The sequence below is a fragment of the Pan troglodytes genome, chromosome 4, assembly GCF_028858775.2.
Source record: "Pan troglodytes isolate AG18354 chromosome 4, NHGRI_mPanTro3-v2.0_pri, whole genome shotgun sequence".
NCBI lineage: Eukaryota > Metazoa > Chordata > Mammalia > Primates > Hominidae > Pan > Pan troglodytes.
Genome location: NC_072402.2, coordinates 47,005,311 through 47,027,837, shown reverse-complemented (window position 1 = coordinate 47,027,837; position 22,527 = coordinate 47,005,311). Strand labels below are relative to the sequence as shown.

At 39.8% G+C, this 22,527-nt stretch overlaps 1 long non-coding RNA gene across 1 annotated transcript in view; it reads left to right on the top strand.

The window, feature by feature from the left end:
* LOC107974716 (uncharacterized) overlaps positions 1 to 22,527 on the top strand; it is a 319,154-nt gene that overhangs the window by 130,414 nt on the left and 166,213 nt on the right. The window contains exon 3 of the long non-coding RNA XR_010157220.1: positions 260 to 384. This is a non-coding gene — a long non-coding RNA (uncharacterized LOC107974716). The remainder of the gene's footprint in view (positions 1 to 259; positions 385 to 22,527) is intronic.

Here is a 22,527-nt window from a genome sequence, read left to right as displayed (position 1 = left end):
TTGAGGGAGTGAAAGAAGAAGGCACAGAGATGGTAATGGCTCAGCTGTGCCTCTTCAGGTGAGTTTGCCACGTGAGAAATGGAAGAAAGGCAGGCAAAAAAAGAACAAGCCAAGAGTCCCAGCGGAGACTTGGCCAAGTGTCCTGGGCTGCTGGAACATTCCCCTTTGAAGGTACAAGCCATCTAGTAGGATGTTCAGAGGTAAAATGGACTGAGAAAAATGTGAATTAATGGCTCTCCCTCTTCTATGGTTCTTCCAGGGGTAAAAGCTGACTTGGCAGAAGCTGTCTGATACTGTGGGTCATCCTGACCTTGAGACTGTGCAACGTGCCCTGGCAGATTCAGAGTGTGTCCTGCTAGAACCCATGTGCTGGACTCATTTCCAGTGAGTAATGGGCTGAGGTCAAAGGCTGTTCTCGCAGGAGCCTTTCAGGGTTATGTTTATATCCAACCCCATTCTTTGTGCTAACAGAAAACTAGAATATGTAGGAACTGGAAATCCCCATGCCACACTCTAGTCAGTACTGTCACTGCCTTCCCCACTGAACAATTAGTAAATACTTCTACTATTTCGTTCTGATTGCTGGGAGTTTTATCCCCTTCTCCCTCCTCCAGGAGAGAATGAGTGAAAATTAGCAAGTAAGATGACTACATTCATTGCCTGAATGCTAGAAAGTGCCGCATGCCCCCAGATTACATTTGTGGAGTGAAGGCTTTGATCTCTGCTTCCTACATGTGTCTGCGAGGATTGGTACTATGGTACTAACTTATTTCTTCCCTTTCATTTTATCCTGACTGACTGAGACACATGGACTTTGACTTTCCAAAACCTAAATTCTAACTTGTCTTAAGAGTCAAAATAAGCCATGGTCTACCATTCTATTCCCTCCTCAACTAACCTTTCTCAGATTGATACAACAGCTAGACTCTGTCTGGGAAAGATTGAGGTCTTGGAGACATACTACTTTTCCTGCATTTGCTGGCCTCGGTATGAATTGAGCCAGCTCAGCACTCTTCTCTGGTGTCTGTTTTTAAAGCCTTGTGCTTTTATGGTGCCAATGGCACTTGGGGAGGATTTAATGGCTGCCTGTAAAAGCTGCTAAACTCTGAAGGCTCAGGTGAGGCAGTGTGAACAGGGGAGCAGCAGCAGTTCTTTCCATAGCATTATCTTCCACCAGATATCTGCAAAAAGTCTCTACAAAGTACCTTGTTTTGGCTGATTGGGTGGTTAAGGAGTTAAGCAAAAAAGAGAAACGGATGTTTCAAACAAAAGCCATGCTAAAGACTTTTATTTTAAGCACACTTTGCCCTGCCCTGCCCTATCCAGCCTGGGAAAGAGTCAGCAAGTTCATAAAGGTGAACCATATCATATTACGTGAACACATCAAATATTTTAGAGTCTGTTTCAATGTGAAAGCCGTACATTGAAACTAATGTCAATTTTGCTGGCAAGATTCCGTTTGTTTTTTTTCCCCAAATGGTTTGTCGTATAATTTTTGCTCTTAATTATAACTGCTATAATTTAGAGTTAAATTAGAAGTCGAAGGAAAAAGATAACTTACAGTGCAGTATTCTTATATAGCTGAAGTTTCCAACAGTTATTATGTCTCACAAGGATCTTTAAAAATAGCATTATTATTCATATCTCATCTTTCTCAGCTTGTAATGTGCTGTGCCACTCATACAGTATACTTTGGAGGAAGTTGGGGTTTTACCTTCAAGTTTTGATTTGGAGAACTGTAAAGAACGTAGGCTTTAGTTTAAAGTCAGATAGGCACATCTTTAAATCTTGGTGCCACCAGTAAGTAGCAGAGTGACATCGAAATACCGAAATACCATTGAACGTCCCTGAGCCTCATTTTTCTCATAAGTATCATGTAGATCGGGGGATGGCAAACTTTTTCTGTAAAGGGACAAATAGTCAAGATTTTAGAGTTTGCGGGAAAAATGGTCTCTGCTGCAACTACATACTCAGTTATGCCATTGTAGCACAAGAGCAGCCATAGATAATACAAAAACAAATGGGTGTGGCTGTGTTCCAATAAAACTGTCTACAAATGCAAGCTGCAGGTTGGATCTGGCCTATGGGCTCTAGTTTGCTGACTCCTGATATAGGTAAAGATATTATGTCCCAGTGTTGTCATAAGGACTGCATGCTATATGTAAGATATGTGGAGTGATTGGTGCTGGCATAAAGTCAGCTCTATGACTCAATTCATTCCCTCACTCTGTGCCTCTGTGATCCCCTTTGCTGCCACTAGTGATCCAAATCAGAATGCAGGCAGGTAGCGGAATGCCCTTTTCAGTAGGATATAAGACTGTTTGGATGGAGTTTCTCTTCGCATCCTACTTATTATGTATAAAAGTACTTTTAAAGCTCTGAGCACAGTAGGAATGCCAGTTGTTATTTTTTTTTTCCTCCCTGGCATCAGGGCAAGAGAGGAAAAAGCATTCCTAAAGAAAGTGACCCCTTGGCCCAAGGCAGCCTCTTGATTAAATCTTCCTGTTAGAGCTTTGAGAAAAAGCAGAGATAATTGGATTGTGTCATCTTCCCCTCTGGGCAAAAGTTTTCTGATTTTGTTTTCTGGCTCTGTTTCTGATTTTCTCTCTTTTGACGATGGTGGGTGCCTCTAATCCCAGCTACTTGGGAGGCTGAGGTGGGAGAATTGCTTGAACCCAGGAGGTGGAGGCTGCAGTGAGCCGAGATTGTGTCATTGTACTCCAGCCTGAGTGACAGAGCAAGACTCTGTCTCAAAAAAAAAAAAAAAAGTTATCTCTATCTGGATGGATAAAGAAGGAAAAGTTACATGTGAGATTTTAGTTTGAGAAAAATGTGGCATGGTTGAATAATTTTTATTTAAGCCTTACCCCAACATTGCAAGACACAGATTTGTGTGAAAGTATCTGTTGCTGTTGAATTGATATAAAGAAACAGAATCTACTGGATCATTGGTGTAGAGAATAACCCTAAATATAACATTTATTGAGAGCCTGTTATTTTTTAGAAAGTAATATATTTCTACTCTAGAAAATTTGGAAAATGTAGGAAAGTATATACGTAAAAAATAAATAAAAGGATAAAGCAAAACGATAACAACAAGAACCAAATCTTTTCTCTCTCCGTCAAATGTTGATATTGGACATTTTAATGCTTCTTGTCTTTTATAATAGTTGCACTCTCCATTTTTGTTAGTTTACAAAACTGGAATCATATCCTATGTTCATACGGATTCATCTGTAAGCTGCTCTTTTCATAATAATGGCATGAAGTGAACACATTCCCTTGTCTTTAAAAACCTTTTATGGCATCATTTTTAATGGCTATGGAGGATTCCAGGGATTGAGATAACACATTTGGAGGCTGATCTTTCAAAACCATTTAGGAACTTCCACTTCTCCTTCGCACTTTTGTCATAACTAAAAACAAAATCAAAGAAGTTAAAACTCACATCAGTTTGTTTGTCTCTTTTGTAAAGCGGTAAGAGGTTTGACAATGGGATCGTCCTTTCCAGCTGGATCAGGGCTAAAGGGAAGCAACTGAGCATGGGTCTGTGTTGCATCTGGGCAGTGGGATCCCAGCATCAGTGGCCAACCTGTTTCTTAGGGGCATTGCCTTAACTACAGGGCTGCATGGTGACAATTCAGGAGTTGACAACATCTGCTCATATTGTATAGTCACCACATGCATGCCCCGTCTTGATTAATCGGGTTGTTTCATTTTAGACATTCTCTTGTCACAGAACATTCTGTGCTTGTACCAGTGATAATGAGTTACCCAAGGGATAGCCTCTTCAGAACTAATAAATCTGTAACTCTTAGAGTACTGAATACATCAGCATCTTTCTAAAGATACAAAGCAATACAGCTGTGCATTAATAACATTTAACATTGTAACATTTGTGTCTGGATGGGTAGGAAATGTTATACTTTAGCAATTAACCCTTTTGTCTGTGGCATTAATGAATGAGATTAGAGTTGGATTTAAGGATTTGTTAAATGACAAAGTCCAGTGACCTTAATTACTCTAATGCCGTTCCTAATCTTATCTGACCTGTGTAAATGAAATGCATTTTCAGCACATCAAATGGTAAGGGTTGTTACTTTATAATGAGTAAACTGCTGGTCAGAACTCTAGTGTTAAAAATGGCATGAGAAATAATGGAACGTCCACTAATTTATGCATAAATCTCTAAAAATAAAACTAAAGAGCCTTCAAGTCTGGGCCATGTAGCATCTTCTGTCAATCCTTTTCTAACTTTAAATAAAAATTGCTTTCTTGCTCCCCAATTATAAACATTTACTCAGCCATTGTGAAAACAACAGATGATGTAGCAACTTACAAACGGAGAAAGTAAAAACCTTCCATAAATCTGATTGCTAAGATTTAAGCAATGTTCACATTTTTATTTGTATCCTTCTGGGAATTTTTTTCTGTGCATGTATACATAGAAATATGTATTTTCCTAATATATAGAAATGGGATCATGTTACATGTATTATTTATTGTATTCTTTTATTCAGGCTAAAGAATATATCCTGAGCTGATATTGTCCCTCTTTCTATCTTCAGACCACAGGAACTTAATTGCTTTTGTTTCTCTTCAGAGCTGCCACCAACTCCCCAACTTCTTAAGGTCTCTCCCCAAGACCCCCTGCAGAAGACAATACAGCCCCACCAGTTTTGCTTGGCTCGCTCTCGCACAGACCATTGTTAGGGATTTTATTGTTAACTGAGTAGGAAAACAGAAGGATATAAAAATAAAAACCACGGCACATTGTATAGGTTTGACATATTAAGACCTTCCTGTTCCTTGGTTGGGTGGTGCTTTGGGGCCTGAAAGTTAACTGTCATCTTTAATCCTGGGCAGAAACCTCACCAATCTCCCCCTTACTTAGATATTTTCCTACCTTGAGCTGCTTAAAATCAGTGATTCTCAAACTGTCTGTGGAGATGTGGAGAATATTCAGTTGTATTTTACGAGTTTTTTTTGTTTTGTTTTGTTTGTTTGTTTGTTTGTTTGTTTGTTTTTGAGACGGAGTCTCGCTCTGTCGCCCAGGCTGGAATGCAGTGAGTGGCGCGATCTCGGCTCACTGCAAGCTCCGCCTACCAGGTTCATGCCATTCTCCTGCCTCAGCCTCCTGAGTAGCTGGGACTACAGGCGCCCGCCACCACGCCTGGCTAATTTTTTGTATTTTTCGTAGAGACAGGGTTTCACCGTATTAGCCAGGATGGTCTCGATCTCCTGACCTCGTGATCCACCTGCCTTGGCCTCCCAAAATACTGGGATTACAGGCGTGAGCCACTGCACCCGGCCTTTTTTCTTTAAAAATGTTTTTGTGGTAAAATACATATAACATAAAATTTATTATTTTACCCATTTTAAGTATGCAGTACAGTGGCATTAAGGACCTTTACACTGTTGTACAATTGTTACCACTGTTCACTCTAGAACTTTTTCATCGTCCCAACCTGAAGCTGTACCCATTAAACATAAGCTCCCCCTTCCCCCGAAACCCTGGCCCCACCCTTCTACTTTCTAACACGTGAACTTGACTATTCTAGCTACTTCACATAAGTAGGATCATACAGTATTTGCACTTTTGAGACTGGCTTATTTCACTTAGCATAACGTCTCCCAGGTTCAGCCATGTTATCTCATGTGTTATAATTTCCTTTCTTTTTAAGACTGAATAAAATTTTATTCACATTTTATTCAACCATTTATGCATTGATGGACATGGTTGCTTCCACCTTTTGGCTATTGTAGACAATGCTGCTATGAACGTGAGTGTACAAATGTCTGTTTGAGTCCTAGCTTTCAGATTTTTTGAGTATATACCCAGAAGTGGAAGTGCTGGATAATTCTATTTTTAATTTTTTGAGGAAACATACTGTTTTCCATAGTGGCTGCACTAGCTTACATTCTCACCAACAGTTGTTTCTTGACTTCTCTAACAACAGTTGTTATTTGCTGGTTGTTTTTTTTTTAATAATAGCCATCTTAATGAGTGTGAGGTGGTATCTCATTGTGGATTTGATTTGCTTTTTCCTAGTGATTAGTGATATTGGCATATTTTCGTATGCTGATTAACCATTTGTATTCAGTAGTCCTCCTTATATGCAGGGATGTGTTCCAAGACCTCTAGAGGATGCGTGAAATCTCAGATACTATCAACCCTGATGTCCACATCATCTACCCACAAATTTAATGCCTTTTCCATCTTAACTAAACACTTATGCACCGTGGCCACGGCTTTTGCAGTTTGAAGTCTGACAGCAAAACTAGCACAAATTTCTTCCTTTTCATCTTCACAATTTCATGGATAGACGATTCGTTCTTACCAAGATCTTAGCAACTTCCGCATACATTTTTTTCTTTCCTAATTTAAGTTGAGAACTTTCACCTTTTTACCTAATGGAAGCACTTCATAACTTTTCCTTATATCCCTATTGCCAGCATGACTCTCTTGCTCTTTGGGGTCGTTATTAAGTAAAATAATGGTGACTTGAACACATGCACTGCAATACCTCGACAGTAGTTGTGATCACCGAAATGGCTCTAAATGACTAATGGGTGGGTAGCTTGTGCAGTGTGGATATGCTGGAAAAAGAGTTGATTCATATCAGAGGTGGGATGGAACAGGATGCCACAAGATTTCATCATTCTACTCAGAATGGCACACAATTTTAAATTTATGAATTACTTATTTCTGGATTTTTCTATTTAATATTTTGGACCATGGTTGACCATGAGTAACTAAATCTGTGGAAAGCAAAACTGCAGATAAGAAGAGATGAATGTATCTTCTTCAGATCTTTGGCTCATTTTTAAAATCAGGTTTTTATTTTGTTTTGATTTGTTTTTTACCTTCTTTTTCATTGCAGATTGATACTTTTATAAACTATAGTAATGTTATTATCAGTGAATTATGGAATGTCAAGATGAGGAACTTTAGGATGAAGTCCTAAAATGTCTACTTCTAGCCACAATTAAGTAAAAGAGACTGATCCAGTTTTCCACCTTAAACAATCAGAAAACCAGAAAAATACATGAAACAATGGTTTTCAGATACTGGACAAAAACCCCTGCATACGTATGATCCCTTCAGAGTGATGGTGCCATGGATTGAATGTATGTTTTCCTCCAAAATGCATATGTTGGAACTTAAACTCCAATGTGATAGTTTTAAGAGGTGAGGTATTTGAGAGATGATTAAGTCACGATGGTAGAACCTCTATAAATGACATTAGTATCCATATAAAAGGGCTGGAGAGAATTAGCCAAGCCCTTCTTGCCTTGCATCTATTCTGCCTTGTGAGGACACAGCGTTCATCCTTTTTGCCCTTTGGGCCTTCTGCCATGTGAGAATGCAGCAAGAAGGCCGTCAAGAGACACCAAATGCTGGTGCCTTGATCTTAGACTTTCCAACCTTCAGAACTGTAAGAAATAAACTTCTATTATTTTTTTCTTTATTATTATACTTTAATTTCTGGTATAGATGTGCAGAACATGCAGGTTTGTTACATAGGTATACATGTCCCATGGTGGTTTGCTGCACACATCAACCCATCATTTACATTAGGTATTTCTGCTAATGCTATCCCTCCCCTAGTACCCCACCCCCACCAACAGGCCCCAGTGTGTGATGTTCCCCTCCCTGTGTCCATGTGTTCTCATTGTTCAACTCCCACTTATGAGTGAGAATATGCAGTGTTTGGTTTTCTGTTCCTGTGTTAGTTTGCTGAGAATGATGGTGTCCAGCTTCATCCATGTCCCTGCAAAGGACGTGAACTCATCCTTTTTTATGGCTGCATAGTATTCCATGGTGTATATGTGCCACATTTTTTTTTTTTATCATTGATGGACATTTGGGTTGGTTCCAAGTCTTTGCTATTTTGAAGAGTACTGCATTAAACATATGTGTGCATGCGTCTTTACAGTAGAATGATTTATAATCCTTTGGGTATATACCCAGTAATGGGATTGCTGGGTCAAAAGATATTTCTGCTTCTAGATCCTTGGAGAATTGCCACACTGTCTTCAACAATGGTTGAACTAATTTACACTCCCACCAACAGTGTAAAAGCATTCCTAGTTCTTCACGTCCTCTCCAGCATCTGTTGTTTCCTGACTTTTTAATGATTGCCATTCTAACTGGCATGAGATGGTATCTCGTCATGGTTTTGATTTGCCTTTCTCTGATGACCAGTGATGATGAGCTTTTTTTCATATGTTTCTTGGCTGCATAAGTGTCTTCTTTTGAGAAGTGTCTGTTCATATCCTTTGCCCACTTTTTGATGGGGTTGTTTGTTTTTTTGTTGTAAATTTGTTTAAGTTCCTTGTAGATTCTGGATATTAGTCCTTTGTCAGATGGATAGATTGCAAAAATTTTCTCCCATTCTGTAGGTTGCCTGTTCACTCTGATGGTAGTTTCTTTTGCTGTGCAGAAGCTCTTTAGTTTAATTAGATCCCATTTGTCAATTGTGGCTTTGTTGCCATTGCTTTTGGTGTTTTAGTCATGAAGTCTTTGGCCATGCCTGTGTCCTGAATGGTATTGCTCAGGTTTTCTTCTAGGGTTTTTATGGTTTTAGGTCTAACATTTAAGTCTTTAATCCATCTTGAGTTAATTTTTGTATAGGTATAAGGAAGGGGTCCAGTTTCAGTTTTCTGCATATGGCTAGCCAGTTTTCCCAACACCATTTATTAAATAGGGGATCCTTTCCCCATTGCTTGTTTTTGTCAGGTTTGTCGAAGATCATGTGGTTGTAGATGTGTGGCATTATTTCTCAGGCCTCTGTTCTGTTCCATTGGTCTATATATCTGTTTTGGTACCAGTACCATGCTGTTTTGGTTACTGTAGCCTTGTAGTACAATTTGAAGTCAGATAGCATGATGCCTCCAGCTTTGTTCTTTTTGCTTAAAATTGTCTTGGCTATATGGGCTCTTTTTTGGTTCCACATGAAGTTTAAAGTAGTTTTTTCTAATTCTGTGAAGAAAGTCAATGGTAGCTTGATGGGGATGGCATTGAATCTATAAATTACCTTGGGCAGTATGGCCATTTTCACAATATTGATTCTTCCTATCCATGAGCATGGAATGTTTTTCCATTTGTTTGTGTCCTCTCTTATTTCCTTGAGCAGTAGCTTGTAGTTCTCCTTGAAGAGGTCCTTCACATCCCTTCTAAGTTGTATTCCTAGATATTTTTTTCTCTTTGTAGCCATTGTGAATGGGAGTTCACTCATGATTTGGCTCTCTGTCTATTATTGGTGTATAGGAATGCTTGCAATTTTTGCACATTCATTTTGTATCTGAGACTTTCCTGAAGGTGCTTATCAGCTTAAGGAGATTTTGGGCTGAGACAATGGGGTTTTCTAAATATACAATCATGTCATCTGCAAACAGAGACAACTTGACTTCTTCTCTTCCTATTTGAACATGCTTTATTTCTTTCTCTTGCCTGATTGCCCTGCCCAGAACTTCCAACACTATGTTTAATAGGAGTGGTGAGAGAGGGTATCCCTGTCGTGTGCCGGTTTTCAAAGGGAATGCTTCCAGCTTTGCCCATTTAGTATGATATTGGCTGTGGGTTTGTCATAAATAGCTCTTATTATTTTGAGATCCATTCCATCAATACCTAGATTATTGAGAGTTTTTAGTATGAAGGGGTGTTGAAATTTGTCAAAGGCCTTTTCTGCATCCATTGAGATAATCATGTGGTTTTGTGATTGGTTCTGTTTATGTGATGGATTACGTTTATTGATTTGTGTATATTAAACCAGCCTTGCATCTCAGGGATGAAGCCAGCTTGATCATGGTGGATAAGCTTTTTGATGTGCTGCTGGATTCAGTTTGCCAGTATTTTATTGAGGATTTTAACATCAATGTTCATCAGTGATATTGGCCTGAAATTTTCTTTTTTTGTTGTGTCTCTGCCAGGTTTTGGTATCAGGATGAGGCTGGCCTCATAAAATGAGTTAAACTTCTTCCTAGTTTAGTCTAGGGAGGGTGTTTGTATCCAGGAATTTGTCTATTTCTCCTAGATTTTCTAGTTTATTTGCATAGAGGCATTTATAGTAATCTGATGGTAGTTTGTATTTCTGTGGGATCAGTGGTGATATCTCCTTTATCATTTTTTATTGTGTTTATTTGATTATTCTCTCTTTTCTTCTTTAATAGCCTGGATAGTGGTCTATTTTGTTAATCTTTTCAAAAAACCAATTCCTGGATTCATTGATTTTTTAAAGGGTTTTTCATGTCTCTATCTCCTTCAGTTCTGCTCTAATCTTAGTTATGTCTTGTCTTCTTCTAGAATTTAATTTGTTTGCTCTTGCTTCTCTAGTTCTTTTAATTGTGGTGTTAGAGTGTTGATTTTAGGCCTTTCCTGCTTTCTCCTGTGAGCAGTTAGTGTTATAAATTTCCCGCTAAACACTGCTTTAGCTGTGTCCCAGAGATTCTGGTACATTGTGTCTTTGTTTCCATTGGTTTCAAAGAACTTATTCATTTCTGCCTTAATTTTGTTATTTACCCATTAGTCATTCAGGAGCAGGTTGTTCAGTTTCCATGTATTTGTGTGGTTTTGAGTGAGTTTCCTAATCCTGAATTCTAATTTGATTGCACTGTGGTCTGAGAGACTGCTATGATTTCTGTTCTTTTGTATTTGCTGAGGAGTGTTTTACTTCCAATTATGTGGTCAATTTTAGAATAAGTGTGATGTGGTGCTGAGAAGAACGTATATTCTGTTGATTTGGGGTGGAGAGTTCTGTAGACATCTATTAGGTTCACTTGGTCCAGAGCTGAGTTCAAGTCCTGAATATCCTTGTTAATTTTCTGTCTCATTGATCTGTCTAATATTGACAGTGGGGTGTTAAATTCTCCCATGATTATTGTGTTGGAGTCTAAGTCTCTTTGTAGGTCTCTAAGGACTTGCTTTCAGCTCTTCTTGTTGCGTTGATTCCCTTACCATTATGTATTGCCCTTCTTTGTCTTTTTTGATCTTTGTTGGTTTAAAGTCTGATTTATCAGAGACTAAGATTGCAACCCCTGCCTTTTATTTTTCTTTCCATTTGCTTGGTAAATATTCCTCCATCCCTTTATTTTGAGCCTATTGTGTCTTTGCACTTGAGATGGGTCTCCTGAATGCAGCACAGAGATGGGTCTTGACTCTTTATCCAATTTGCCAGTCTGTGTCTTTTAATTGGGGCATTTAGCCCATTTATATTTAAGTTTAATATTGTTATGTGTGAATTTGGTCCTGTCATTATGATGCTAGCTGGTTATTTTGCCCATTAGATGATGCAGCTTCTTCATAGTGCTGATGGTCTTTACAATTTGGTATGTTTTTGCAGTGGCTGGTACCAGTTGTTCCTTTCCACGTTTAGTGCTTCCTTCAGGAGCTCTTGTAAGGCAGGTCTGGTGGTGACAAAATCTCTCAGCATTTGCTTGTCTGTAAAGGATTTTATTTCTCCTTCACTTATGAAGCTTAGTTTGGCTGGATATGAAATTCTGGGTTGAAAATTCTTTTCTTTAAGAATGTTGAATATTGGCCCCCACTCTCTTCTGGGTTGTAGGGTTTCTGCCGAAAGATCCGCTGTTAGTCTGATGGGCTTCCCTTTGTGGGAAACCCGACCTTTCTCTCTGGCTGCCGTTAACATTTTTTTCCTTGATTTCAACCTTGGTAAATCTGATGATTATGTGTCGTGGGGTTGCTCTTCTCAAGGAATATCTTAGTGCTGTTCTCTGTATTTCCTGAATTTGAATGTTAGCCTATCTTCCTAGGTTGGGGAAGTTCTCCTGGATAATATTCTGCAGAGTGTTTTCCAACTTGGTTCCATTCTCCCCGTCACTTTCTGATACACCAATCAAACATAGGTTTCGTCTTTTCACATAGTCCCATATTTCTTGGAGGCTTCGTTTGTTTCTTTTCATTCTTTTTTCTCTAATCTTGTCTTCCACGCTTTATTTCATTAAGTCTATCTTCAATCTCTGATATCCTTTCTTCTGCTTAATCAATTTGGCTATTGATACTTGTGTATGCTTCACGAAGTTCTTGTGCTGTGTTTTTCAGCTCCGTCAGATTATTTATATTCTTCTCTAAACTGGTTATTCTAGTTAGCAGTTCCTCTAACCTTTTTTCAAGATTCTTAGCTTCCTTGCATTGGATTAGAACATGCTCCTTGAGCTCGGTGGAGTTTGTTATTACTCACCTTCTGAAGCCTACTTCTGTCAATTCATCAAACTAAATCTCCATCCAGATTTTTTCCCTTGCTGGCAAGGAGTTGTGATTTTTTTGAGGAGAAGAGGTGTTCTGGTTTTTGGAATTTTCATCCTTTTTGCTCTGGAATAAACTTCTACTCTTATAAATTACTTAGTCTGTGGTATTTCTGTTACAGCTACACAAATGAACTAAGACAAATGAGGAATAAACAAGGTGAGCCCTACTATTTCCTCAGCTTGCTGTGCAGAGGCAACCTGAAAGCACACCTCCAGGGGACCAAATTAATCCTTTGTACCGTAACTGCAAGCCACAACAAAGTCCCCCGCTACATAAAAGAATACAGCAAAATCCAACACCCAACTACCAAAAATGCATGCTCTCCAGAATCTAATAAAAAATTATCAGGTCTGCAAAGAATTGTAAAATATAATCCATAAACAGGAAAAAGAAACCAACTGGTAGAGTTGAATTATGATAAAAAATAAAATGGAAAAAATGAAATAGAACATATAAACCCCCATTTCTTTTAATTATTAGATTTAATGGACATTAAAAAATTACATTGCTGAAATCCCTATAAAATTTCTAATGACCTACTCCCAAGTTTTGTAATACTTACTGCTCTGTGAACTGGTAACAATTCACACACTGTCACCAGGTCTCTGGACCACACTGTGTGTCCCTGTTTAGGCCAACATTTTTTTACCCCTAGCAGATTGACTTGAATATGCAGTTAGGGCAAAAAAAAAAAATCATGTTTGAATATGTTTATATAAGAGTGTCGTAACCTTAAGTGAATTACTCTTCCTCCAGGGAGTCCAGACTAAGAGGCTCCCATCTCAGTGGTTTTCCAGCACCATTCTAGATCCCAGGGGAACACATGAGGTAAAGGCTCGAGGTTGTAGAGTGAAGTATGTCAGAGAAATTTATGAGAGGCCTAATTAGCACAGTCATTGTAGATAAGTAGAAACAGCAGTTTTAAGTTAAATGCTTCTGAGTCTAATTATTTCCTCTTTTAGCATGGACTTAGAGGAAACTGCACTAAATCATTCTGGAAATAGATCGCCAGTTCACAGGATGCTGAGAACTAATTATTGAATGCACTGAATCTTGTGCATGTTGTAGCTGCTAAGAGTAAAGACACAGGAGAGCAACCATAGGGCTCTTCACCAGCCACCTCCTCCTCTCAAGCAAATGTCTGTGGACCCATTGTTCCAGTAGAGTATGGGAGTTTGATGTCCTATTAATTGACAGCAGTTTCCCCTTTCAGTCCTCAAGATCACTGCTTAGCCTGCCTAGGTTCAAAACTCTTGTTTGTGAGCTGGGAGGAGAAAGAGAAAAAAGATAAAATAAATGTGAATAAAATAGAAATAAGCAAATGTCATTGATTACATTTCATTTGTTACTTTCATTTTGGAACCCATTGCAACCCACCTATCATGTCTTTTGTTTCTCATCTATAAAAAAGATACAATGATAATAGTACCTACCACATGACGTATAATTGAATTCACATGTGGAAATATATTGGCACATGTAGAGTGTTCAATACATATTAACTCCCTATAACTAGAGCTATACATCCATATGTGTTTACTTCTTTCCTTCATTCTAATCCACTCAAGAACCATATAGTATCTGGGTGATCAATTTTAAAAAATTATGCAATTCATCTTTTTAAATTAAAAGCACTGGTATGATTTTATAAAATGTAGCACTGTTTAACTTAAGATAGGGAGTTTTCATTAGTTTCTGTGATAAAAGCACGTCTCACCAAGGGCAAGGAGTTGAGTCCTGAGGTGTGGGTGGTATGATCGATCTTTGAGGGCCAGCTGCCCGACATGTACTTCATCATCCTCGCAAAGGTTCATCATCTCCTTTTGTTTTTCTATAGAATCATTAGTATCCATGTCCTGTGCCTGGGTAATTTTGGTTTATTGGTAAGAAAAGCAATTAGATGGCAGAGCACTCAGTGATGCCTGCCCTGACTAGGTGTTGCCACATGAACCTTGCAAAGCCCAGAAGAGTGAGAAAGGCGATGCATTTATAGGCTAGGTCTAAAGCTAAGGATGGTAAATCACTTTTTTATTTATAAATTCCAAGATCATATCCCTTTATCCTGCTATGTAAAATAGAATGTCTTGGTAATTGGTTTAAGGTCCTAGATGATGCTCTGCCAAGACACGAAGAGGATCTCAGGACGTAGGTGTTCATATCTGAAACTCTTTGTGAGCATGTGGCCTGGTCACAGACAACTATAGAAAGTCTGGGGCTGGGTACAGTGGCTCATACCTTGAATCCTAGCACTTTAAGAGGCTGAGGTAGGATGATCGCTTGAGGCCAATAGTCCAAGACCAGGCGAGGCAACATGGACTCCATCTCTACAAAAGTGAAAAAGGAAATAAATTAGCCAGGGTGGTTGTACATGTCTATAGTCCCCTGATATAGTTTGGCTGTGTCCCCACCCAAATCTCATCTTGAATTCCCATGTGTTGTGGGAGGAACCCGGTGGGAGGTAACTGAAACATGGGGGCAAGTCTTTCCCATGCTGTTCTCATGATAGTGAATAAGTCTCACAAGATCTGATGGCTTTAAAATGAGGAGTTCCCCTGCATAAGTTCTCTCTCTTTGCCTGCTGCCATCCATGTAAGATGTGACTTGCTCCTCCTTGCCTTCCGCCATGATTGTGAGGCTTCCCCAGCCATGCGGAACTGTAAGTCCAATTAAACTCTTTCTTTTGTAAATTTCTCAGTCTCAGATGTGTCTTTATCAGCACCATGAAAATGGATTAATACATCCCTAGTTGCTTGGGAGGCTGAGGAAGGAAGATTGCTTGAGCCCAGGAGGTTGAGGCTGCAGTGAGCTGTGAGCATACCACTACATTCCAGCCTGGGTAACAGAGTGAGACCATGTCTCTTAAAAATATTAAAAATGCATACATACATAAGTAAAATCTGAAGATAGCACCTTTTCTTCTAATAGTGGGTTGCTGAGTTTCTTTATAGATTTCAGTGACTGCTCCCTATATGAATGTGGAAACTTCTCATAAGATGGCAAGTGTGTTCCTAGGGATGAATAATTACTTTTGGTAGCAGTAAATAAAATTATTTTGAAATGGATCAAAGGTCTCGTCTATAGAGAAAGAACTCTTTTAGTTATCCTTATGCTTGGCTACATTGGTTTTCTGAAATGAGAATGTAATATTCCTGAGAGATTGAGTGTTCATACTGAATTATTTTCATCTAAAAATAATCATTTACAGAGGTAGAGGTGAGCTTTTGTGCTAAACTAGAAGTGGCAAAAACTTAGGTAATAAGGAATTTATTTTTTATTTTTCTGCTTTCTAACTTTCCTCCTTGACATTCTCTAAATTACTACTTTTGACCACTTTTTAAAAAATTTACATGTCCTCTCATGACACAGTCTGCCAATCTCTTGGCTGTGTGACAGAGACAGCCAATTCTCTCTCTACAGCTTTAAGACTTCTTGTTATATGTAATAATAAATCTCTATCATCTAAGCCATCTTGATTCGGTGTTCTGTTCCTTGCATCTGAAAGCACCTTGATTCTTTTTCCTCTAAACGATAATGGGAGAATGAATCATTCTAAAGCAAAGTCATAATCATGTTACTCCCATGCACAGAAATCTTAGTAGTTCCCTACTCCCAACAAAAAAACAGAACCCCACATTTATAATGTAGTATTTAAGGCTTTCCTAAATTTTGTCCCAATCTACCTTTCCAAGCTTATTTCCCATATGCTTAGTTTACCTGGTCCCTTCCATGGGTTACAACACTTTAAGAGCTGCAGTGAGGGAGAGAGGAGAGGGATGCAGTTGGGCCTGACCCTGGACCAAAGCACCCCTTGCCCCTCCTCTCCTCTTCTAGTTTCCACCCTGCCTCCAAAAAATGAATGTGGAACTAGCTGGTATCTGTTTGATTTTGACCTAAAAATCATTTCTGTTTGAGAGGCAGAAATCATTGTTAGTAAATTCTTCTGTGTCTCAATGCAGAAAAAAAGAACAAATTTGAGTGTCCTGAAAGATGAAGGTTGCCTTTGAGAACACGGTTCCTAGATTCCTCAGCTCCAGGATAAGCACTACCATGGGGTAGCCCTGGTCATATCATGTGTGCTAGAGAGGAGAGATTTTTCTTTGGCAGCAGGAGGTATATCCAGAGAATGCTGAAGCTCCTAGACTAAATTCTGCAGCAGAGATCAACAAAGAAGAACAAGGCATACTGTTGACCAGTGTAAAGGCATGCAGCCAGCAAGCACTGAACCACTGCCACCGCCTCAGCTGCTCAGTCTGAGAACAACCCTGAAAGCCTGCCCCTGTGTGTGATGCAAGCTCAGGAGCTCTGTCAGTGCATTCCAGTCACATTAAAGTGAAGGGCTCTCCATCAAGAAAGACAGTGAAAGCCCTAAATCAAAGTCAAAGGGGATGGGTTCTGCTCTTACAGCAATGTTCCTATCAGGAAAGCCTCACCTGGTTTCCAAATTTTCCAGTCAGGCTGAACATGGGAGCTTGTCAATCAGTCCTAGACACCTCTGGGACAGTGACACCGAGAGTAGAAGCCACACCCCTAAAGCACTCCTTAACCCAGGTGGGAGCATGGGTCTGAAGACAGAGACTGGAAATGATGCCAAGGGAGGCATTCCCATCTACTCCTTTGATCTAAGAGGTCCTGAGACTAAAGAATGTAATTCTGCTGACCACATAAAGTTCCAGGATTCCCAGCACACAACACACTTGATGATACCCTCAAATTCTGTGGCCCACAGCTCTTCCATACCTTCCCATAGCCAGACTATTGCGCAGAGTCCACACCTTCTTGGAAGACATCAGCCCAAGTGGTGCATGTGCGTTCAAGCTGCAGAAGCTGTATTGAAAGGTCAGGTTGAAACTGATGCCTCTTTCCAAATCCAGAAAATTCCTAGCAGCAAGATAGAGAGAAGCAAAACCCTGAACACACAGATATCTGCCTTTGGAATGATCCAAAACTTTTCCCACAACAGCCCCCAGCTCCAGCCAACCAGGGCCATATGTGCCTTTCTAGACTTTCAGGAATGTTAGGCTCTGAAATGTAAGGGCAAAATGTCTCCAACCCTGCACCCAGTCCAAGTCTTTCTGGAGTCAGTTGGCCAGACAATGTGCCAAAAATTCCAGATGATGGAAACTTCTCTCTTGGCAAAGAGGTCTTCGGTGTTCTTGGGGTACACTCCCCAAATCCCCAAAGATTGTTTTCAGAGACGTTTTAATAGCAGCTGGCAGAGAAACAGTGAGATCTTCCCCTTGGGATAGCACAGCTGACCTAAGGCCCAGCATAGAGATGACTAGGATGATCCCAGGCTCTCTGTGAATATTCCCATTTTCCCTTGACCAGTTGAGAGACCTCTCAGTCCTACCAGGGAAGACTTTTCCAAAGCACTGTCTCACAGATGGGCTCCGGTTGGGAATTTGAGTTTGGGATGGTTCTTCATGTCATGAAATAAAATGGCCATCTAAATATCAAACGTGGGATCTAACTCTCAGATGATACCTCAAAAGATGAGAGGCTGGGTGTGCCCTGGGGAGATGGTGAATTACAGTCAGGTAGCTCAGCTGTGCTGCCTGCTCAGCAGAAGACAGCACCCCTGCCATGTGGTGAGCACCCTCAGCAGGAAGATGACATGGGCTTCAGGTCATTCTTTCCCATATCTTAGGGTCCAAACTGCAACAGGGTTTGGCAGAATCTTAGTGAACCAATCAGACCCAACAGAAGGACTAACAGCCAGCTCAGTCATAGCCACCACTACCTTTCAACCCTTCCAGAAACCCCATTAGCCTCAACACAGCTTCTGCAGTTTGACATGGCCTGAGGCAGGGGCCCTTGAATAAATCTGGGGCATGCAGCCAGGTGTGTTCTCTTGATATGAACTCTCTGAAATCTCCCACTCTACACAGTCCAGTCTAGTCCACAATATGGGACTTGCCCTCGGGAAACCTCAAATTTCCCCAGGTTCCATCATACCTGGTGGGCCTAATGGCAAATCCTGATGCTGTTGCTTCCATTAAACTGCACCATCTTGAAGTGAGCAGGTTTGGGAAAGGATAGGTTCTGGAGGCAAGTTGTACTAGACAGAAGACTTCTGCAGATTATTTGATGATTGATATTTTTTTGAATATGCATTTTGATATGTTGAGTGTCCAACTTTGCAATGTCCAGTTCTATCAGATTATATCATGATACCATCAAGCTAGTGGTTAACTTAAATGAAAACGCTCCTCCAACTCCCTCACCCAACTTATCATTAATTAAAAACATGCCAGGAATTGCCATTAATAATACATAAAATCTGCAAATTTTAGATCCAGACTCTATGATTCCAATGACAACCCTCCAGCTCAGTGGGAATAACCTAGCCACTTCTCACTCTAACTTGACACCCTTCCTGAATGCCACGGAACCCAGCATACTTCCCCATAGTGCTCCAATGGGGCCTGCTTTGATGTCACACAATCCTATGATAAGTCACGAGTCCTAGGAGCCTTGGCTAGTATCACAATCCTATGATGGGTCATGAGTCCCAGGAGCCTTGGTTGGCATCTCAAGGACAGAAGAATTTCTCTAGGTGTTTGTTAGCCAGGAGGCCCAGAGTGTCTGACTCCTTTGCTATGCTGGGGAATAGCATGACTTCAGGGTTTGTGGACCCAGATCTGCAGCAATCCATATGTGAGTTTGATCTGTCTTCCGTGATTCCATCACAGATGTCCAACCAGACAGTGAACTGTTTCCCTCAAGGGAAAATCTCAGGCCATAAACAATGCCAGGGTTTTTGCAGATGGAGGAGGTGACAGGCAGATAAGTTCCACAGTGGCACTGGCATTGCTTGGTCTAGGGTCAGCACAAGCTCTGAGCATCCTTTGGGTACAAGTGTATCCTTTCCAGACTTTGTCAATGACATTGCTGGCCTTTCTCAAGCAATAACACCAAAAAAAGAAAAATAAATGCAAAAAAAAAAAAAAAAAAAGGAACTAAGTTTAGCATAGATAGGGATGGAAAAGAAATCTTTCGTTTTAAAAAATAGTGAAGTGTAGGACATTGTTTTTGTGTTCAAATGCTCTTCGGCACTGTCTCTCCATGTGTATACAAATTCACCTTCGTGTTTCTCGTGTTGTCTCTCATCCTTCCCCATCTCTGTTAAGTGTGCTTCACAGACATCGTGCCCGCCTTGCTTCCCTCCTCTGTTTTTCCCTTGGGCGCCGATCTACAAGGTGTTCCTCTGGGTGATTAATGGAGACAGGCCTCCACTTCCATGCTGAGCATCTTCGTGGTTTTGAGGGAGAGAGAGAGGTCAGCCACTGGGCTGTTCTATGGCTTTTCTTTCCCTGCTTTGTCTTCTCCTTCACTAATATGCCCTTCCCAGCACCCCGCCCCACCCCCCTCCTTGTTTCCTGTCTTCCTTTTACTCAGAATTCCCAGGTGAATTGTATTAATGTGGGAGTGGAACAGATGCTAAAAGTTACCCAGGACTTTTGTTTTTGTTTTCTTGTCTTTTTTTTTTTTTTTTTAAATGTTGTGGTTATTTCCCTTCTTCCTCCTCCCACACATGCAATGTTACAGCAACTGCCATTCCATTTGGTACAGAACCACTCCCTGGGGCTGTGATGTCAGAAAAATAGAATATATTATTTATTACAAAATTAAAAACCGGAAAGCTCACTTTAAGGCTGAATCAAAAAATCACTTCCATGAGACACTTCCTGGTCTCCCAGGAAGAACAAATGTCATTTTCTTCGGAACTTGCTGCTGAGATCTAACACTTTCTTCTCTCATGTTCTTATAATACATATATATATATTTTTAATTTCAGCTTTCCTATAAACTGAAACTACATGAGGGTTGGGCCTGAGCCTGATTCAATTTCAGATGTTCCACAGTGCTTTGCCTACAGACATTGTGCACAAAAATTTTCTCTAACCACTTTAAATTATAGCTAAACATGGGGAATGGTGAAAAGGAGCAATTAAAGCAAGCCACAAGTTGGGACATGAAACTCAATTTGTGAAATTAGAAAAAAAAAATAGACATGAGGAGGACAGAACTTGAGCTATAAATAGATTCAGGGAGACTAAGCAACAGATGGCAGAGGGGTTTTTATGAGATCACAAGTTGCTGAGGGTGAACAGCCAGAGCCCTCCGTAGAGAGAGGGAAGTTTATAAAATTGGCTTCTTAGCACAGTGAGGCAATGTCAGGATTTGCTGTGGCTTGCACTGGCTCAGAAAGCCCCCACATCAGCTGGAGTGAAAAGTCATGCTGATGACCGCCCTGCACTGCTGGCTGTGCCTTTAAGGCTGCAGAAATGGAATTTTCATAAAATTCAGTGTTCCTCAGGAAAAGCTGGAGGTTAAACTGTTATCAGATTCAGTGCCATTGTAAAATGGCTCCTTTGTGGCATCCCCAAATTAGTTTCTCACTCAGAGCACCTTATTTCACCCAGTCCCAGGTCAGTTATAATAAATGAGGGCTTAGAAGTACAGAGTGCACACAGAGAAGAGAAACAGGCATCTGTGTCTACTTCAGAAACAATTCTGTGTACACGACTAAATCTTAATTTTTTGCAACCATCCTTTTTAAAAGTGATTATTTTCTACATTTTATTTTTATTTACATTAAGAATGAAATCTGCTAACAAAATAATGTCTTTTGAAGCAAGATGGATGAAGCCAGAGACCATTATTCTAAGCGAAATGTCTCGGGAATCAAAACCAAATACTGCATATTCTCACTCATAAGTGGAAGCTAAGCTGTGGGTATGCAAAAGCATACAGAGTGGTATAATGAACATCAGAGACTCAGAAGGGGTGAGGGATGAAAAACTACTTATTGGGTACAATGCACACTATTTGGGGTGACAGGTGCACTAAAATCCCAGACTTCACCACTATACGATTCATTCATGTAACTAAAATCCACTTGTACCCCTAAAGCTATTGAAATTAAAAACATTTTTAAAAATGAATAAATATTCTCAGACTTAAATGATGAAAGAAAACAAGTGTTGGTGAGGATGTGGAGAAAGAGAACCTTTCTAGACTGTTGGTCAGAATGTAAATTGATACCGCCATCTTGGAAAACAATATGAAGGTTTCTCAAAAAACTGACAATAGAATTATTGTATGATCCAGCAATCCCACTTCCAGACATATATGCAGAAGAAATGAAATTAATATGTCAAAGGGATACCTGCATTCTCATGTTTATTGCAGCACTATTCACAATAGCCAAGGTATTGAAGCAACTGACATGCCCATCAAGATGAATGGATAAAGAAAATGTGGTGTGAATATACAATGGAATACTACTCAGTCTTTAAAAAGAAGGAAATCCTGTCACTTGTGACAATACAGATGAATCTAGAAGATACTATGCTAAGTGAAATAAGCCAGGCACAGAAAAGCAAATATCACATGAATTCACTTGTATTAGGAATCTATAAAAGTCAAACTCAGCCAGGTGTGGTGGCTCACACCTGTAATCCCAGCACTTTGGGAGGCCGAGGTGGGTGGATCACTTGAGGTCAGGAGTTCGAGACCAGCCTGGCCAGCATGGTGAAACCCCATCTCTACTAAAAATGCAAAAATCAGCTGGGCATGGTGGCAGGCACCTATAATCCCAGCTACTCGGAAGGCTGAGGCAGGAGAATCACTTGAACCCGTGAGGCGGAGGTTGCAGTGAGCCAAGATCACACCACTGCACTCCAGCCTGGGCACTAGAGCGAGACTCAGCCTCAAAAAAAAAAAAAAAAAAAAAAAAAAAAAAAAAAAAAACTCGAACTCATAGAAGTGGGGAGTAGAATTGTGATTACTGGAAGATGGGGGTTAGAGGATGGACAGGAAAGGAGATATGATTGTCAAAGGGTACAAAGTTCAGTTAGAAAGAATAAATTCTAGTGATCTATTGCACAGTATGCTGACCTTAGTTAATAATAATGTATAGTTCAAAATTGCTAAAAGAGTAGATTTTAAATGTTCTCACCACAAAGTAATAAGTATGTGAAGTAATGGTGATGCTATTTAGCCTAATTTAATCATTACACAATGTATACACGTATCATAATATCACATTGTTTCCCATAAATATATACAGCTGTTATTTGTTAATTAAAGATTAAATTTTAAAAAGTTTCTGTAAATCTTCCTTAAGTACCACAATAATAACCCTCTGAAAGTAGCCTCAGACAAATAAATGTGCAATAAATAGGTATTCTTAAGATGAGTAATATCATATCCAGGAGTCTTAACTTCTAAACTTAATGCTGATGAGAAAT